Source organism: Trichosurus vulpecula, chromosome X (assembly GCF_011100635.1).
Source record: "Trichosurus vulpecula isolate mTriVul1 chromosome X, mTriVul1.pri, whole genome shotgun sequence".
Classification (NCBI taxonomy): domain Eukaryota; kingdom Metazoa; phylum Chordata; class Mammalia; order Diprotodontia; family Phalangeridae; genus Trichosurus; species Trichosurus vulpecula.
In genome coordinates this window covers 15954144-15971788 of record NC_050582.1, presented here as the reverse complement: position 1 = coordinate 15971788, position 17645 = coordinate 15954144, and the positions used below count along the sequence as shown (strand labels likewise).

Here is a 17645-nt window from a genome sequence, read left to right as displayed (position 1 = left end):
ACTGCTCTTTTGTCCCCTCACACCCCACCTCCCCATTATAGGGTAAGCCTGCCTAGTTCCTTCAACTGAGCCTCACACCACACAGATTGTAGGGAATTTGCCATCCTAATTGCCCCTGTTTGGATCCTTGCCAGTTTTACAATGTTCTTATTCTGGTGCCTTGGGCTGACCACGATGTTACGGATGAGGTTAGACAAGGGCAGAATAGAGTAGGACTTAATCTCTAATGGGATGCAGGTGGCATGATGTGACTTTGCAGGCTCATACTGAGCTTGCATCTACTAAAAGCCTCAGATCTCTTTAAGAACAAGTGTTATCTAACCGTAGTGCCTCACTCATCCTGTACCAGTGAAGGTGAATTTTTGTTGAATTTCATCAAGAGTATGCACCCCCCCCTTCCCGGGCCATGGTTGTATTGAATGTCCAATGAGGTCTTTCCATTTCTACATCTAGGATCACATGAAATCTAAAAAGTAGCCATTTGGTAATTTAGAGTTAGTAGGATGTAGAAAAATAGGAGATCATTGTATTTACATCTTAATTTGGTTCCAGGATCTCCTGAATGTGTATACTGTACACCGAAAGCCTTCTCTCTCCCTTTTCTGTGTAGTCTTCTCCAAGGCTTGGCTCAGAGCTCAGAGGGTTGCCTTAATCCCTGCCCCCTAGCTATTGGTTCCCTCTTCCTCCTCAGATTTTCCTAGAACTCTTTGTCACATCTTGCTCTTGCCTCTTTTCATTTCTTACCTTATGCTATACTTTTTTCCCAAATGAGCCTGTAATTTATTTCTAATTTTTTTTTTGCTCTCACACATAATGAAATAGATTTCGGGCAATGCAGGATTTTACTTGTCATTGACCTCCTTGGGTCATAAACTCAGGAATAAAAATGCATGAACAGTTTATGTACTATACATTTTCATTTATACAGTTTGCCACCCTCACCCCCACCCCCATAAAGTAGAAACTTCGAGGGTAAGGACTGTCAATTTGATTTCGTGGTGTAGTTAACACATGCCAGAGTACCTTGTATAGCTTTCACTTGAATCTATGCCTTCTCATCCTAACTCTAATCTGTATGGTTTCATGATCTCACATTAAGGGTCTTGTCAAATTCACTACCTGCATTTCTCTTGGTTTTGAAACAATTCATAGGTATCAATATAACATCCTTCTCTAAGGTGCGTTGAAGATGAGGATATCCTCTGAAACCATGTTGTTTGGGGCAGTAGCACCACTCTACTTGGCTGATGGCTGATTTTCTAGATAAGGATGTGTAGCAACAATTTGGCTAGCAGCTGTTGTGTGGTGTAAGATCCAACAAGACCAGCAACAAGAGCTGCCAGCACAGGTTCTTTGATCTGCTTTACTAAGGAAAGTAACTTTAAGGAGTTAACAATCTCACTTTAATCACACATACAAATATCATTCACTTAGTTTGGGAGGAAAAGCCAGCACCCTGAACTTCTGAACAAATACAAACAAATTACAAACATACATTATAAACAGACAAATGCAAACCAACATCTGAATTAGCAAAGCGGGGTGGCCGGGGGAGGCAATTACAACGGCTTGCCCAGAGTCATGCACCACTCTTCCAGTGAGTGAGAGCCCCCAAGCAAAACATCTGGGTTTCTTCAAGGCCGGAGGGGGTGGGGGGAGGCTCTTAACACAGGCTTGTTCAGAGTCACACTCCACTCTTCCAGTGAGTGAGAGCCACAAGGGAAAATGCCAACCTCAGAGTTTATATATTCTGTTCAGGATAAAAGGGTGACTCAAACCCATGCAAACTAGGCTTTCTCTTGAGGCAAGGAGATCATCAAAGACTCCTGATCCAATCAAAGAAACAAAGGCCAGACTCTTCAAGGGCACTTGATTAAATAAGTGCTAAAAGAGAAAACAGTAAAAGAAAGTCCCACCTTAATTACTGTTACATCTCCACCCCTTCCAGGATACTTGGCTTTACATAATCTAAATAGCCATGGATCTAGGAACAAGTAGAGGCATTATACATAGTGATCCAATCAATCAGGGAACTAAAGCATTTCATTCACAACAAAACAAAACATATCATTCAGTGTCATTCTCCAAAACACTTGTTTACAATACAAACATGATCCACCCTTAGGTCACAGCAAGTAACAATCTTCTTTAGTAAATACAGTGTCCGAGTAATGTCCACGCTGCAGTTGCAGGCATCCTCCCAGTACCCTCAGGCACAGGCATGCTTTAATTAGCAAAGTCCCAATGAAGACCAAAAAAGTACAAATAAAGTTCTTTTGGGGATGTGTCCTTCTCCTCACACTGCCATTGCAGGCTTCCTCCTGGCACCCTCAGGTACTGGCATGTTTTAATTAGTAAAGTCCAAAAAAGTCCAAATAAAGTTCTCTTGGGTTCTGTTCTTTCCACACTTCTAGCCCCCAACTTCCAAGTCCTGAGGGGTGGCTGGACAACAAAGCCAACAGGCTGGGGTACCTGGGGGTCCAAGGCACTTCCCGCCACTCAGCATAGACAACTCCACCTCTCCTGGGTTCCTGGTCTTCCAGCAACAGCTGGCCCTTCTTGGCTTCTTCGAGAATCCTGATGCAGGCAGCTCACAGCTCTCACCTTTCCAAAGTTCTCATGCAAGAAGTCTTCTGCTCTGTCTGGGTTAATATGTCGGCAGCCACCATCCACTTCTTCTCTCTCCTCATCAGCTGCTCCTGCCAAATCTGCACAAAGGCCATTCTCCACCCCTGTTTCAAAACTTGTCATACAATATAATCTCAAGACATTCACCTTTCCATCACATCACAGTCCAGAGTGGAGCTTATCACCTCAAGTCCTCGCTCCCACCATCTACACCTCCCCCAAGCCTCTGCTTGTTTTCCTTCCACAGCCTCTGCTCCGGCCTAGATCCTCCGGAGTGCTAGTGGGGTAGGGAGAGGGAAGGAGAGGTAATCTCCCAGGGTCCCTGTTCTGGGCTCCCGGAAAACCACTCCTGTCGCTGCTACTTGCCTATTCTCCTTCAGGCCTTTGTTGTTCCTGGGGACCCACAGAACCATAGCCACCACAAGTACAAAGAGCAACCCAATAACTGGGACATATCCAGCCACTATCTCAGTACCCCAAAACTCCATATATTCCTTTTAATCTGCAGATCCTACAGACTACACCATTTTGTAGCAACAATTTGCTAGCAGCAGCTGTTGTGGGGTATAACTCACTTAGTTCAGGAGGAAAAGCCAGCAACCTGAACTTTAGAACAAATACAAATAGAAATTACAAGCATCAACAGATAGACTTTGTCTGATTTAGATCACAATTCATTTAGATCAACATCTGGGTTTACAAGCCGGGGGACTCTTAAAAACGGCTTCCTAGAGTGTCTTCAAGTCACAAGCCACTCTTCCAGTGAGTAAGAGTTCTTACTAGCCTGGGTGGTGGCCACAGGTGCAGCAGCAGCATGTCCCACAGGAAGTTTTCTGCTCCCAGGCATGGGTCTCTGTGCTTCCTGCCTTGAAAGAGAAGCAGCAGGCACCAGGTAAAGAACTTCCCCAAAGATGACCCCACCAAGCCCATCTACCTGACAGCCTTTCTGTCTACTCCTAGGATGGTGTCTGAAAAGAAAATGTGGCCAGTTAATAGCTGCTGATTGAATGACAGAACACTTGAGGATGATCTCTGAAAAGAATCCACACACCGAGTAAAAGCTGCTCATTTTTGCATCATAGAAGAATTGTGATGTTGTGATTCTATTGCCAAGGTAACTATCACTGGAAGAGGGTGCTAACAGCAAGGAAGTGACTTAGAGAGATCATTCCTGAAATTGAAATAGGGAGGCAGGGTGTAGGTGGTGTTTGGGCCAGTGGTATTTTGAAAAAGTATGTAATGTTATACAAACATTGGCTGCAGATCATTGTATTGTACTGTGATTTGCGCTAGATTGCTATGTGGCAATGTGTCTGGCTTTGAAATTGGTTTCTTGTGGGTTAGTGGGTTATGGTTAATGCCACGAATATTTTTCTTATGGATATCTGGGTGGTGGAATGATAACTTGGATCTTCTAAAAGACATTTTTTCAGATTAGGTGCTAATTTTCTCCTGGGCCATTTATTCTTCAAGATATTTATATTTATTTTCAATACTTAGAGAGCTCATTGACATTTTGAACCAATGGCACAGACCATAAGATTCATGAAGGGATCCCAGAGATGTCATAAGTTTACCCACCCTCTTTTCCAAATGGAAACTTTGGGGTCCACAGAGGAACAGTGAATAGTTTAAGATCCCATAGCCTTGGAATGTTTTGGTGATAATGACTATAAGGCAGTCATGACCGACATCATTTGAGAGGTGGACAGGCCTGGCTCAAAGGTCAACAAGAAGGAAGTGGTCGAGGCCATCACCATTGTGGAGACACCCCCATGGTCACTGTAGGCCTGCGGAGCATCAAAACAATCTTTGCTGAGCACATCATTGATAAGTGTAAGAGGCGGTACTGCAAAAAGTGGCAGAATGATGGTGGTGAAAAGCAGCTGGAGAAAGACTTCAACAACATGAAGAAGTACTGCCAGGTGATCTGCGTCACTGCCCACACCTAGATGCACCTGCTCCCTCTGAGTCAGAAGAAGTCTCACCTGATGGCGATCTAGGTGAATGGCGGCAGTGTGGCTGAGAAACTGGACTGGCCCTGCGAGAGGCTAGAGAAGTAGGTGCCAGTGTCCACTGTGTTTGGGTAGTATGAGATGATCAATGTTACTGGAGTGACCAAGGGCAAGGGTTACAAAGGTGTCACCAGCTGCTGGCATACAAAGAAACTTCCCCAAAAAACCCACCGAGGCCTGCATAAGGTGGCATGTATTGGAGCTTGGCATCCAGCCTGAGTAGCCTCTGTGGCTCGAGCTGGTCAGAAAGGCCACCACCATCACATCGAGATCAACAAAAAGATCTACAATATTGGCCAGGTCTTCCAGATAAAGGATGGTAAGCTGATCAAGAACAAAGTATCCACCGATTATAATCTGTCCTACAAAAGCATCAACTGTCTGGGAGGCTTTGTCCACTACAGTGAAGTGACCAATGACTTTATCACATTGAAAGGCTATGTTGTTGGGACCAAGAAGCATGTCTTTACCCTGTGAAAGTCTCTGCTGGTATAGACCAAACATTGCACCCTGGAGAGGATTGACCCGACGTTTATCGACACCACCTCCAAATTTGGCCATGGTCAGTTTCAGACTGTGGAGGAGAAGAAAGCTTTCATGGGAACACTCAAAAAAGACTGTGTCATGAAAGAAGCTGCCTAATGTTCCCAGACCAACTTGGAGCTGGTGGATTCTCAATTTTTCAGAGCTAAGAAAAAAAGGAAAAAAAAACCAATGACCAATGCCCCCAATTTGATATCATGGCAACAACATTCCAAAACCAATAAGCCCACCTCACTATATAAGGATATTACAACAAAATATAATAGCAGCAAGCCAGACCATACTTGTGCTTCCCCTCAATGCTAGGGCCCTTTTATAAGATCACTCACAAATCCTAAGTCCCTGCTCAGCACTCTTTCTGCTGACTCCGAGTTCTGAAACTCCCTCTTATGTTCAGCACTCCCCACTCTGCACATTCTGGAAGCTGGCCCTGGGCTCCTGAATCCTGCTGCTCTCTGTTTCTCTATTTCTTCAGCTTCCCCCTTCTAGTCCTCCATTTCTCAGTTTCTGCAGCTTCTGCCATTTCCAAGCTCTGTTCTCTCTTTTTATGTAGTCCTTAGATGTCATCTGATTGACTAGAACTTCATCTGATTGACCAGAAAGTCGATGACTAGAACTCAGGCACATACCATTGGCCCTAGTCTTAGCAACTCCCCTTAGGGCCCTGAGGACTTCCTGCCTCTCCCAAATTAGCAAACTAGTTTGCTAACCAGCCTTGAGCCTCATGCCTAATTAGTGAAAGGGTGTGGGCCTCTCTCCAATCAGACCTCCCTTTGTTGGCCCCACCTGAAGCCCCACATAAAGCCTGTTCAGTGGGCTGGAAAGAACTTTTTACTTACTGATTGGCTTTACAGGATGTTTCTAGACTCCTTTGATCTCTGTCTTGTGGCAACTGTTCTACATCATTTGAGTTCCTCTGAGAGGAGGTGCTAATTCAAGTTAATAGCCTTTCTTTTGCTTACTTGCCATTTTCCAGAGTCAGCAGCTGGTTTCAGGTCCAGTCAGACATAATGCAACTATAGATAGTGTCGACTTTGGCCTTTGCTCTAACTCATCTTCTGTCTTGGCTGACTGGGTACAATGACTTCTGTGTTCATGACCAGGCATGGCCTCACTGGTCAGGTTCAGTAAGTTACACTTGCAGTACTGGCATTCAGAGCCTCCCCATGTCCAGTACCTTTCAATTGTATTCTTGACAAAAAATATTCATTTTCTGCAAGCACAGAAGCTCCCTGAGTTCTGAAATCATTTCCCCTTTTATCTCTTTATCCTCAGTGTCCAGCACAGTGCTTCAGCCAGAGCAAATACTTAATAAATGCTTCTTAATTGAAGCTAGGTTGTAAAGTGAATAGAGTGCCTGGTCTATAGTCATGAAGAATCCTCTTCCTTAGTTGAAATCGGGCCTTAGATACTTACTAGCATGACTGAACAACAATTGATTTTTGATTAGTAAGGATTCTGAACTACTTAGGTATCTCTGCCATCTTTTACCTCTTATTTGTGAGCCTTGTTTTATAGTGTTCGACTTTTCTCCCCATAATTCATCTTTACATTAAAATCACCAGTCCTTGAGTTCTGTGTTCATTTTGTTTGTAGACCCAAAATTCTTTAAAGGTCTTCTTCATCCTCCACAACAAATGTGGGCATGTATGTGATGCTTCTCTCCCCGATGGTCTTTTGGTCTCTGCTCAAGAGTTCTGTCCACTAAGATGCCATGGTCCAGTAAATAACATTGATAGAGCCCTTGAGGTTTTTCACATACAAAGTGTCCTAGACTTCTTGGTGAAGTTTTAAGCCACCAAAACTGAAGACTGCGCTATGACTTTTTTGACACCTTGTACTATCTCATTTAATCCTCATGACAGCCTTAAAAAGTAAGCATTGTGCTTATTATTATCTCTATCTTATAGATGAGGAAACAGACTGAGAGACATTACATAACTTCCGCAGAATCACAAGCTAGTTTGAGTGTCTAAGTTGGGTTTGAACTCAAGTCTTCTTGAATCCAAGTCCACTTCTTTATACATTGCTCCACTGAGGTTTGCCGAGTATCCTATGGAACATTATTTCATATTACCTTTGGTTTTGCAGTAAAACCAGTATAGGAAGCTCCTTCTTGGACCTCTCCCAGGAGAACCTGGGATCTGTCATTCTATTTAGCTGAGATTGCCTTTTTGTCATCTGTTTTCATTTCCAATGAGAATGCTAATACGTTGTCAGAGCCTTGGTTGTTGGATTGAGATCTCACACTTGAAGGAATAGTGGTTAATGCATGTGGATATTCTAAAGATGATCTAATTCTCATTACCTTCTGTCTGTCTTCCTACTGTTCCACTATCATCATTTTGGAATTAGAAGGAAACCACCCAGAACTAAGGCAATCTTTTTACAGGTTACTGTGGCCAACAAACCCATCTTCTAGTAGCCAAACTGCTGGTGGCAATTCTTTGTCCTTGGCTAGGTGGGTCCTCCTAGAGCTTGTGTTCTGTTGAGTTTGTCTTTGAGAATGGATATTCACCTCCATGCCATGATGAGGCACCCAAACAGGCCACTTCACTTTATGATTAGAAATGGTGGTTAGGGTGCATGCACTGGCCAGTTTTGCTGAGGAGTTACTCTGGCTCCTGAATAGAATGAATGTCTTGTTTCCCTCTGCATCAGGGGCCAGATTTGCCTGTTCTTGATGCCCTCCCAATATTGCAGAACAGCAGATGAAGGCAAGTACCTCCGAATCCATGCTGGCAAAAATAGACCACTGATATATGGATTCATCTTTGTGTTTGGTTGTACTCGCATGCAATCCAGTAAAAGCTCTAATGGACTCTTGTTTCATTTAACGAAGAAAATTAGAGTATTGAATGCTCGGCAATAGTTTTTCTGTACTCATGACATTTTTTTTATTAAAAGAAGCCTTTTTAATGGTTCCATCTATCAATCTTAAAAGTTTACCTGGGTGGGGGTGGGGAAACAGTGTTGCAGAGCAGGGTTTAATGGCTGGAGGTGTGTAGGACACAAGTGCAGGATCAGTGTGCAGACTGTGTTGTGAATTCTGCTTAAACAAAACCACAGTCTCTTTGCTATAATTAAATACCTACTAGGGTTTTCTTTTTCTATAAATGCATATTCATCTATTTTCGGAGAAAATGTAACTCAGATGCACTTCATTTTGGATTTTGAGTGAGAAAATATAATAGGTGGGCTCATTTACAGTAGTCTACTGTTAAGACATCCCAGGATTACAAATGATTTGATTGTAAAAGACAAGATGATTAACATTTATATCACGATAAAATTGAAAAATGAGGAAAATGTGGTATTTTTTCCATTTATGTTTGCCTGCAAAGAATTTGAGATGTGTATATATATACACACATCTGAGCAACCCTCATAATTGTGTGTGTATATATATATGTGTGTGTTTATATTACAATCTATGGATGTTCTAAATTTGCTTAATGTATGGAATAAAAAGAGTTTGAAGAAGAGTCTTTTCACTCTTTTAATTTACTGAAGTCAATTGATAAAACCCACATCAAACATATGTATGTTTTCTTTTCTGAGCTAGAGTTTGCTATTTAAAAAAAGGATGTTGTTTCTACAAAGAAAAATTGGATCTTCTGCTCTGAGTCTCTGTATGCTTTCTTCTAGCTGGGCTACTGTTAGAGACTGTGTGGGTGGCATGGGGATGGTGGGCTGTGTTGGAGACAGCTTGCAGTGTAAAACAAACTTGCTGCAATGATGCTGAAAAGCAGAATACCTCATCACTATCCTAGAATGGAAAAGGGGAACAGAATACAAGGCTCTGCTATGTTTAGTGCTGGTTATAAAAAAGCAAAAAGGAAAAGAGACTTGATAGAGCAAAATGCAAGCTTCACCTGTCTTCACCTAAAGGGTGTCTTCCATGCCTATGTGAAAATCATACAAGAAAAGAAAGTGTTGATCAGAATGAGCTGTCATGGCTTAATTAAGAGTAGGTCAGAACAGGCTAACCACGTGGCCTTTTTTGGATAGTGTTACTGTACCACTAGGTCAAGAGAATGTAGAAAATGTGGCTTACTTAGATTTTAGGAAAGTATTTGGTAAAGTCTTTCAATTACCTGTATTTGGAACTCTTTGAGTGGCTGGCTGCAAAGAGAAGTCATTAATTTTTTGTCATCGCTTCCAAAGAAAGTTTCAAGTAGAGGCTTCAGGGACCTGTGCTTTGACCTTGTACAGTCTAACAGTTTTATCAATGGTTTGGATAAGAATGTAGATGGTGTGGTTTGGGGGGAAAAAGTACATGTATCAATACCTTTTGCTTTTTGTCATTCTCTGTCGCTGTGGGCTGTCCCCTCCCCCAATTCCTTTGTGAGGCAGCTTGGAGTGGATAGAGTGTTGCATTTGAAAGTCTGGAAAGCCTGGTTTCAAAATATCCCACAGACTGAGCATCTGCATGGTCCTGGGCAAGTCATTTAATCTGTCTGGGTTTTAGTTCCTTTGTCTGCAAAATAAGCGATTTGGACTTGACTTCCATGATCTCTTCCAGCTATATATCTATAATCATGTGAGCATTTCCTGTAATGAAGAAAAATAATTAATCGAAACCATTTGAAATAGTGATTAACAGTGTGCACGATTTTCTGTCTCAATTGTCCCTCCACCTCTCAGTTTTGAGGGGAACAGTATGCTTCCTTATCAGTTCTTTGGGACCTTCATTGGTTGTTCAGTTAGGTGCTCAGTGTTGGACTCCATTTTAGTCATCTTTTAATTTATTTTGTTACAGTGATTGTATAAACTGCTTTACTTGTTTTCCTCTGCATCAGTTCAAACAAATCTTCCTATCTTTCTCTAAATTCCTCATGTTTGTCATTTCTTATTACATAATAATTTTCCATTACATTAATGAACCATTTGGCCCCATTTCCCATCCATCAGTAGTCACTTTGTTTCTAGTTCTTTGCTACCAAAGAGAGTGCTGCTATGAACATTCTGATATATGAATGGGTACATATACACACATATCCATAGTTATTACTGTCTGCTTTTTAGGAATATATGCCCTAAGTCCAAAGGTATGAAATTTTTATTCATGTTCCTTACATAATTCCAGATTGCTATGAAAAACAAATCACTTCACCATTCCACCAATAGTGTATTATATCCACTTTCCCACAGTTCCTCCAGTATTAACTATTGCCAATTTATTGTCTTTAACTATTAATTTATATAGTGTGATATGAAATCTTGAAATCGTTTTAATTTTAATTCTTTTTTTATTATCACACGAAATTATATTTTATGTTTAATAGAAAAAGTCATTTTTCAGAAATTGTTTCCATAAATAATTATCTCATTTTTAAGCCTTACTGACATTACAAGGTTCATCAAATACACCATTTAAAGAAAAAAAACTCACAAATTTTCTAGATTATAAAAGCCTCAGGTCATTATACATTATTTTCATTTTAAAACAAAACTATTCCTTCATGTGATCCAGTGTGAAAATATTTTAAGCATCTAAGGGAAATTGATGTTGCATTATAGCTAAAAATATAGTCACTGCATTAAAGCCAATTTGTATTAAATAGAAGGAAGAATTCTCCATATTGTTCCATGGTCAATATTTCTTATTATTCCCACCTTTGGTGTATATTCCTAATTCTTGATCATGTATTCTTGACCACACCTCCACTCGCTCAACTAGAGATCTTTTATTTCTTCTTTAATATTTCAAAATGATTTGCTTCTGAGGCTTACAGTTGTCTTTGTAGATATTTAAAATGGAATGTAAAGAGCTAAATACTCAGAACACTTTCTTTCTCTATGAAATAATGAGGTCTATCATTAGAATTAATTTTTTCTTATTTATTGGAAAAGGATATTTCAAAACAAAAATTTAAAGATTTAAGAAATCATTCTTTTTTACTTTTCTGAAGAGCCTAAGTTTGTAGGTTCTTATATGATTCCTCACAATGAAGACCGGGATGACAACAAAGTATATTTCTTCTTTACTGAAAAGGCATTGGAGTCAGAAAACAATGCACACACAATTTACACAAGAGTGGGAAGAGTATGTGTGGTAGGACTTCCATTATTATAGCATTTTAAGCTTGGTTGGCACAATATTTATTTAAAAATGTTACTGAAAATTGAATATTGCGTCATCTTTAAAAGTACTTTTGTTAGACTGGTGTTATAAAGCACTAAATTGGTATTTGTTAGTTTGATGTTTTTACTCAATATAAAGTAAAACAATCTATTAAAGGGATATAATTACTATTTTATGTCTTTCTAATTAAAGAAATACATATCAGTAAGGGTATTTAATATGATATCTACACATACGAGAGGGTTTGGCTGAATTCAATTTTTATAAATGAAACCTTAAAACCATTTTTTTGGATTCACTCTGAATCTGTCAATACTTCAAAAAAGCCATTCTTTTATTGTGGTGAACACTTCCTCTAGTACATTTTAGTAGATAGTTATAATAGCAACATGAATATGGAGCTTAAAATGATCATAATTTCATAGAACTAGAGCAAGTAGAGACTATAGAGGTCTTTGGGTCCAATGTCTTAGTTTACAGATGAGGAAGAAGAGGAGCAGGGAAGTGTATCTGCCTGCCCAAGGTCACACAGGTAGTAAATTTCAGAGCTGAAATTTGATTGATTCTAAATTCTGCGTTACCATTGTACCACATTGCCCTTCTCATGGTTTGTAGAGGGTATAATCCCTTTGGGGCCAAGTATTTGTTGATAAGCTTCTCTGAATTTATTTTTTTAATTAATTTATTTATTTTTAGTTTACCACACATGGTTCTACATAATTTTGAGTTCCAGATTTTCTCCCCTCCTTCCCCCCTCCCTCCCCAAGACGGCCTGGAATCTCGTATAACTACCATGTATAACTTTGCATTGAATTAATTTATACACTAGTCAAATTGTGGAGAAGAATTATGACCAATGGAATGAATCATGAGAAAGAAGACACAGAACCAAAAAAAAACCCAAAACCAAAAACAAAAGAGAAGCAAAAAAGGCAAGCATGTAGTGCGCCTCAATCTGTATTCAAACTTCACAGTTCTTTCTCTGGATGAAGATAGCATTCTCCATCGTGAGTCCCCTGGAGTTGTCCTTGCACCTTACGTTGCTGAGAAGAACGAAGTATGTCAGAGTTGGTCCTCACGGAGTCCATATATCTGTGGTTGTGTACAATGTTCTCCTGGCTCTGCTCTGCTCACTCAGCATTATGTCATGTAGGTTTTTCCAGGTTGTTACGAAGTCCGTATCATCCCCATTTCTTATGGCACAAAAGTATTCCATTACCTTCATATACCACAGCTTGTTCAGCCATTCCCCAATTGATTTGCATCCCTTTGATTTCCAATTCTTGGCTACCACAAAAAGAGCCACTATAAATATCCTCGTACATATGGGTCCTTTTCCCGCTTGTGTGATTTCTTTGGGATACAACCCTAGAAGTGGTATTGCTGGGTCAAAGGGTATGAACATTTTTATAGCCCTTTGGGCATAGTTCCAAATTGCTCTCCAAAATGGCTGGATCAGCTCACAACTCTACCAGCAATGTAACAATGTTCCAATTTCCCCACATCCTTTCCAGCATTTATCATTTTCCTGTTTTGTTATTTTAGGCAATCTGACAGGAGAGATGTGGTATCTAAGAGTTGTTTTGATTTGCATTTCTCTAATCAGTAGTGATCCAGAGCATTTTTTCATATGCCTATAGATAGCTTTAATTTCTTCCTCTGAAAATTGCCTGTTCATATCTTTTGACCATTTCTCAATTGGGGAATGGCTTGTGTTCCTATATATTTGGCTCAGTTCCCTGTATATTTTAGACATGAGGCCTTTATCAGAGATACTAGTTGCAAAGATTTTCTCCCAATTTTCTGCTTCCCTCCTAATTTTTGTTGCATTGGCTTTTTTGTACAAAAACATTTCAATTTGACATAATCAAAATTATCCATTTTGCATTTTGTAATGCTCTCTATCTCTTGTTGGGTCATGAATTCTTTTCTTTTCCATAAATCTGATAATAGAATATTCCTTACTCTCCCAAATTACTTATAGTATCGGCCTTTATTCCTAAATCATAAACCCATTTTGACTTTATTTTGGTATATGGTGTAAGATATTGGTCTATGCCCAGTTTCTGCCCTACCATTTTCCAATTTTCCCAACAGTTTTTGTGAAATAATGAATTATTAGCCCGGAAGCTGGCCTCTTTGGGTTTATCAAAGAGTAGATTGCTAAACTTGTTGATTTCACCTACTTGTGTACCTATCCTATTCCACTGATCCACACCCCTGTTTCTTAACCAGTACCAGGCAGTTTTGATGACTGCTGCTCTGTAGTACAGTTTAATATCTGGTGTCGCTAGACCACCTTCTCTAACATTTCTTTTCATAAATTCCCTAGATATTCTAGACCTCTTGTTTTTCCAGATGAATTTTGTTATTATTTTGTCCAGCTCGTTAAAATAATTTTTGGTAGTTCGATTGGTATGGCACTGAATAGATAGATTAATTTAGGTAAAATTGTCATTTTTATTATATTAGCTCGGCCTAACCATGAGCAACTGATATTTTTCCATTTATTTAGATCTGATTTTATTCGTGTGAAAGGTGTATCGTAGTTATGTTCATATAGGCCCTGGGTTTGTCTTGGCAAATAGACTCCCAAGTATTTTATAGTGTCTACAGTAACTTTGAATGGAATTTCTCTTTCTATCTCTTGCTGTTGGGCTTTGTCAGTAATGTATAGGAATGCTGAGGATTTATGTGGGTTTATTTTATATCCTGCAACTCTGCTAAAGTTGTTTATTATTTCAGGTAGTTTTTTACTTGATTCTCTAGGCTTCTCTAAATAAATCATCATATCATCTGCAAAAAGTGATAATTTAGTTTCTTCTTTTCCTATTCTAATTCCTTCAATTTCTTTTTCTTCTCTTATTGCTACAGCTAAAGTTTCTAGTACCAAATTGAATAATAGGGGTGATAATGGACATTCTTGTTTCACCCCTGATCTTATTGGGAATGCATCTAGCTTATCCCCATTACAAATAATGCTTGTTGATGGTTTTAGGTAGATGCTATTTATAATTTTAAGGAAGGTTCCACTTATTCCTACGCTTTCTAGTGTTTTTAATAGGAATGGGTATTGTACTTTGTCAAAGGCTTTTTCTACGTCTATTGAGAAGATCATATGGCTAGTTTTGTTGTTGATATGGTCAATTATGCCAATAGTCTTCCTAATATTGAATCAGCCTTGCATTCCTGGAATAAATCCTACCTGTTCATAGTGTATTATTCTCGTGATGAGTTGCTGCAATCTTTTTCCTAATATTTTATTTAAAATTTTTACATCAATATGCATTAGAGAAGTTGGTCTATAATATTCTTTCTCTGTTTTGACTCTACCTGGTTTGGGTATTAGTACCATATTTGTGTCATAAAAAGAATTTGGTAGGACTCCTTCTTCACCTATTTTCCCAAATAGTCTACAAAGTATAGGAATTGGTTGTTCTTTAAATGTTTGATACAATTCACATGTATAACCATCTGGCCCTGGAGATTTTTTCCTAGGGAGTTCATTGATGGCATGCTCAATTTCTTTTTCTAAGATGGGGTTATTAAGAAATTTTACTTCCTTTTCTGTTAGCCTGGGTAGTTTATGTTTTTATAGATATTCATCCATATCTCTAAGGTTGTCAAATTTATGGGCATACAGTTGGGCAAAATAATTCCTAATTATTGTTTTGATTTCCTCTTCATTAGAGGTGACCTCACCCTTTTCATTTTTGAGACTGGTAATTTGATTTTCTTCTTTCTTTTTTTTAATCAAATTGGCCAAAGGTTTATCAATTTTATTGGTTTTTTCATAAAACCAGCTCTTTGTTTTATTTATTAATTCAATAGTTTTCTTGGTTTCAATTTTATTAATCTCTCCTTTGATTTTCAGTATTTCTAATTTGGTATTTAATTGGGGGTTTTCAATTTGCTCTTTTTCTAGCTTTTTCAGCTGTATGCCCAGATCATTGATCTCCTTTTTCCCTATTTTATTCATGTAGGCATTTAGGGATATAAAACTTCCCCTAAGAACTGCTTTTGCTGCATCCCATAAGTTTTGGTATGTTGTTTCATTATTGTCATTCTCTTGAATGGAGTTATTAATTGTTTCTGTGATTTGTTCTTTGGCCCACTCAATCTTTAGAATTAAATCATTTAGTTTCCAATTAGTTTTTAGCTTATTTTTCCATGATTCTTTATTAAAAATGATTCTGATTGCATCATGATCTGAAAAAGATGCTTTGACTACTTCTGCTTTTCTGCACTGGATTGTGAGGTTTTTATGCCCTAGTACATGGTCAATTTTTGAGTATGTGCCATGTACTTTTGAGAAGAAAGTATATTCCTTTTTATCCCCATTCAGTTTTCTCCAGAGGTCTATCATATGTGCCTTTTCTAAAATTCTGTTTACCTCCTTAACTTTTTTTACTTTAGCTGAGGCTTTCTGTCCCAGCTTTCTTATTCTGGGGGTTGTGAGTCTAGAATTATAGCCTTCAGGTTCCTGAGGTGTGGGGGAGGGGTCTGACTCCCTGGCTTCTCACTCCCTATGGGTGCTCTCCAGCACTTGCTTATCAGCAATGGTCTCAGCTGTTTGTTGTTTGAGCTGATGTCTGGCACTTCCCCTGGGGGAGCAAGGTTACATCTGGGCTCCTGGCGTTTACCCCTGCCGACTCTGCCCCTCTGGGACTGATGAACTTCTACTATTTGACCACTGAAGCCCCACTGCTTTCTGCTCAGTTCCAGCATTCTTTCCCCCCTGCCCCCTGCCCCAGGAATTCTCTGGTTGGGGAGGGGAGGGATTAGAGCCCTTTACCTGGTCATTATTTGTCCCAGAAGTTCGAGAAGCCGAGTTTCTGGGATGCAAGTGTCAGGAGTTGGGATTTCCCAGCCAGTGGCGTTGCGCTGCCTCTCATCGCTTCCACAGACTGCCGTCCTGTGTTGGGAGGCCTGGGGATCTCTGCCGGTTTCCGGCGCCCAGCTTTCTCCCAGCTTGTCTCCCACGTGGATTTCCTGGCCAGCCCCTTCCACCTTGGTCTGGAGCAGCTCCGCACCGAACACTCTCCGAGCCTACAGGTTCGTGCCTCTGGCCTTTCAGACTCTCCTGGCTCAGAAATTTGCCCCACGCAGACTGCTCGCGGTTTCTGACTCTCAAATCTGCTCAAATTCACTTTTTTATAGGAATCTGACAGACCTTGTGAGAGAGCTCCGGTAAGACACTGCCTTCATGTGGCCATCTTGGCTCCGCCTCTTTAATTTTAATTCTAAAAACTTTTCCTATCCTTTGACCACATATATACTTGAGTCAATTCTTTGCATATTTTGGTTATTAGATTTTCTTATGCAAATATTTTCCTACTTTATTGTTTCTTTTCCAACTGTATCTTTGTTGACTTTATTTGTGCATAATCGTTAAAAATATATGTAGTCAAAAGTTTTTTTTTTTTTTATCTTTTATGGTCTCTTCTATCCATTGTTTAGTTAAGAGTTTACTGCCTAGCCAAGTTGTGAAAAGTACTTCCTCATTTGGATGTGGCGTAACTTTTTGTACTTAGAAAGTTTCAATCTTATAGTATATGGTGTAATATGTTAGTCTATATCTGATTTCTACCCAACTGGCTATTATTAGCAAATGACACCTAAAAGGGAGATATGCACTTGCTAAAGATTCTTGCTGCCGTCATGATAGAAGTTCAAATAGAAAAGGGATTCCCTTTAGATAAGGAGATCCTTCATATTTGGCCTCCATTCTGCTCTAAAGCAGAACCTCATGAGGACTGTGGCAGTAGCCCCATAACGGTACTCTGTGCTGCCATTCTTCACCTGTCCAGTCTGGGCTCCACACAACTGTCAAAATAATCTGCTTAAAGCATCTATGTTGCTTTCCTGTTCAAGAACCCTGAAGGAAGGGATCCTTATTGCTTTTAGATTTTAGGATAAAATACTTTTCAACTTGGCATTTAAAGAACAATGTGAGAAATGAAAATACTTTCACATTTATAAGGATGAGTGGCAGTATAGTGTAGTGCTTAGAGAGCTAGCCTCAGAGCCAGGGAGATCTGGGTTCAAAGCCATCTCTGCCACTCACAGGTTTCGTGACCCTGGACAAATCACTTAACCTCCCAGTGCTCTTGAGTGAAAAGCCAATTTTGTTTCACAGAATTGTTGTAACCACCTTCCGGACGTTCAGCATAAAAAGAATATCTTGGAGGCAAAGAAGAGGAAGCAATTTACATACTAAAAATTCAAATTTAACAGGACTATTCTTCAGTGACAAGAAATAAAAAGAAAAGGCCCTGGTGTGTAGTGCCAACAACCACTCCCTCATCATGAAAACAAGTGGTTCTTCCACCAGATTCCATCCTTGGATTCATAGCATGCAGAATTAGGCA

The 17645-nt window shown here is 39.6% G+C and overlaps 1 pseudogene; it reads left to right on the top strand.

Annotated features, from left to right (window-relative positions):
- The first annotated feature begins 3442 nt into the window (after positions 1–3442).
- Positions 3443–5285, top strand: LOC118832715 (annotated as a pseudogene).
- Positions 5286–17645: the final 12360 nt, after the last annotated feature.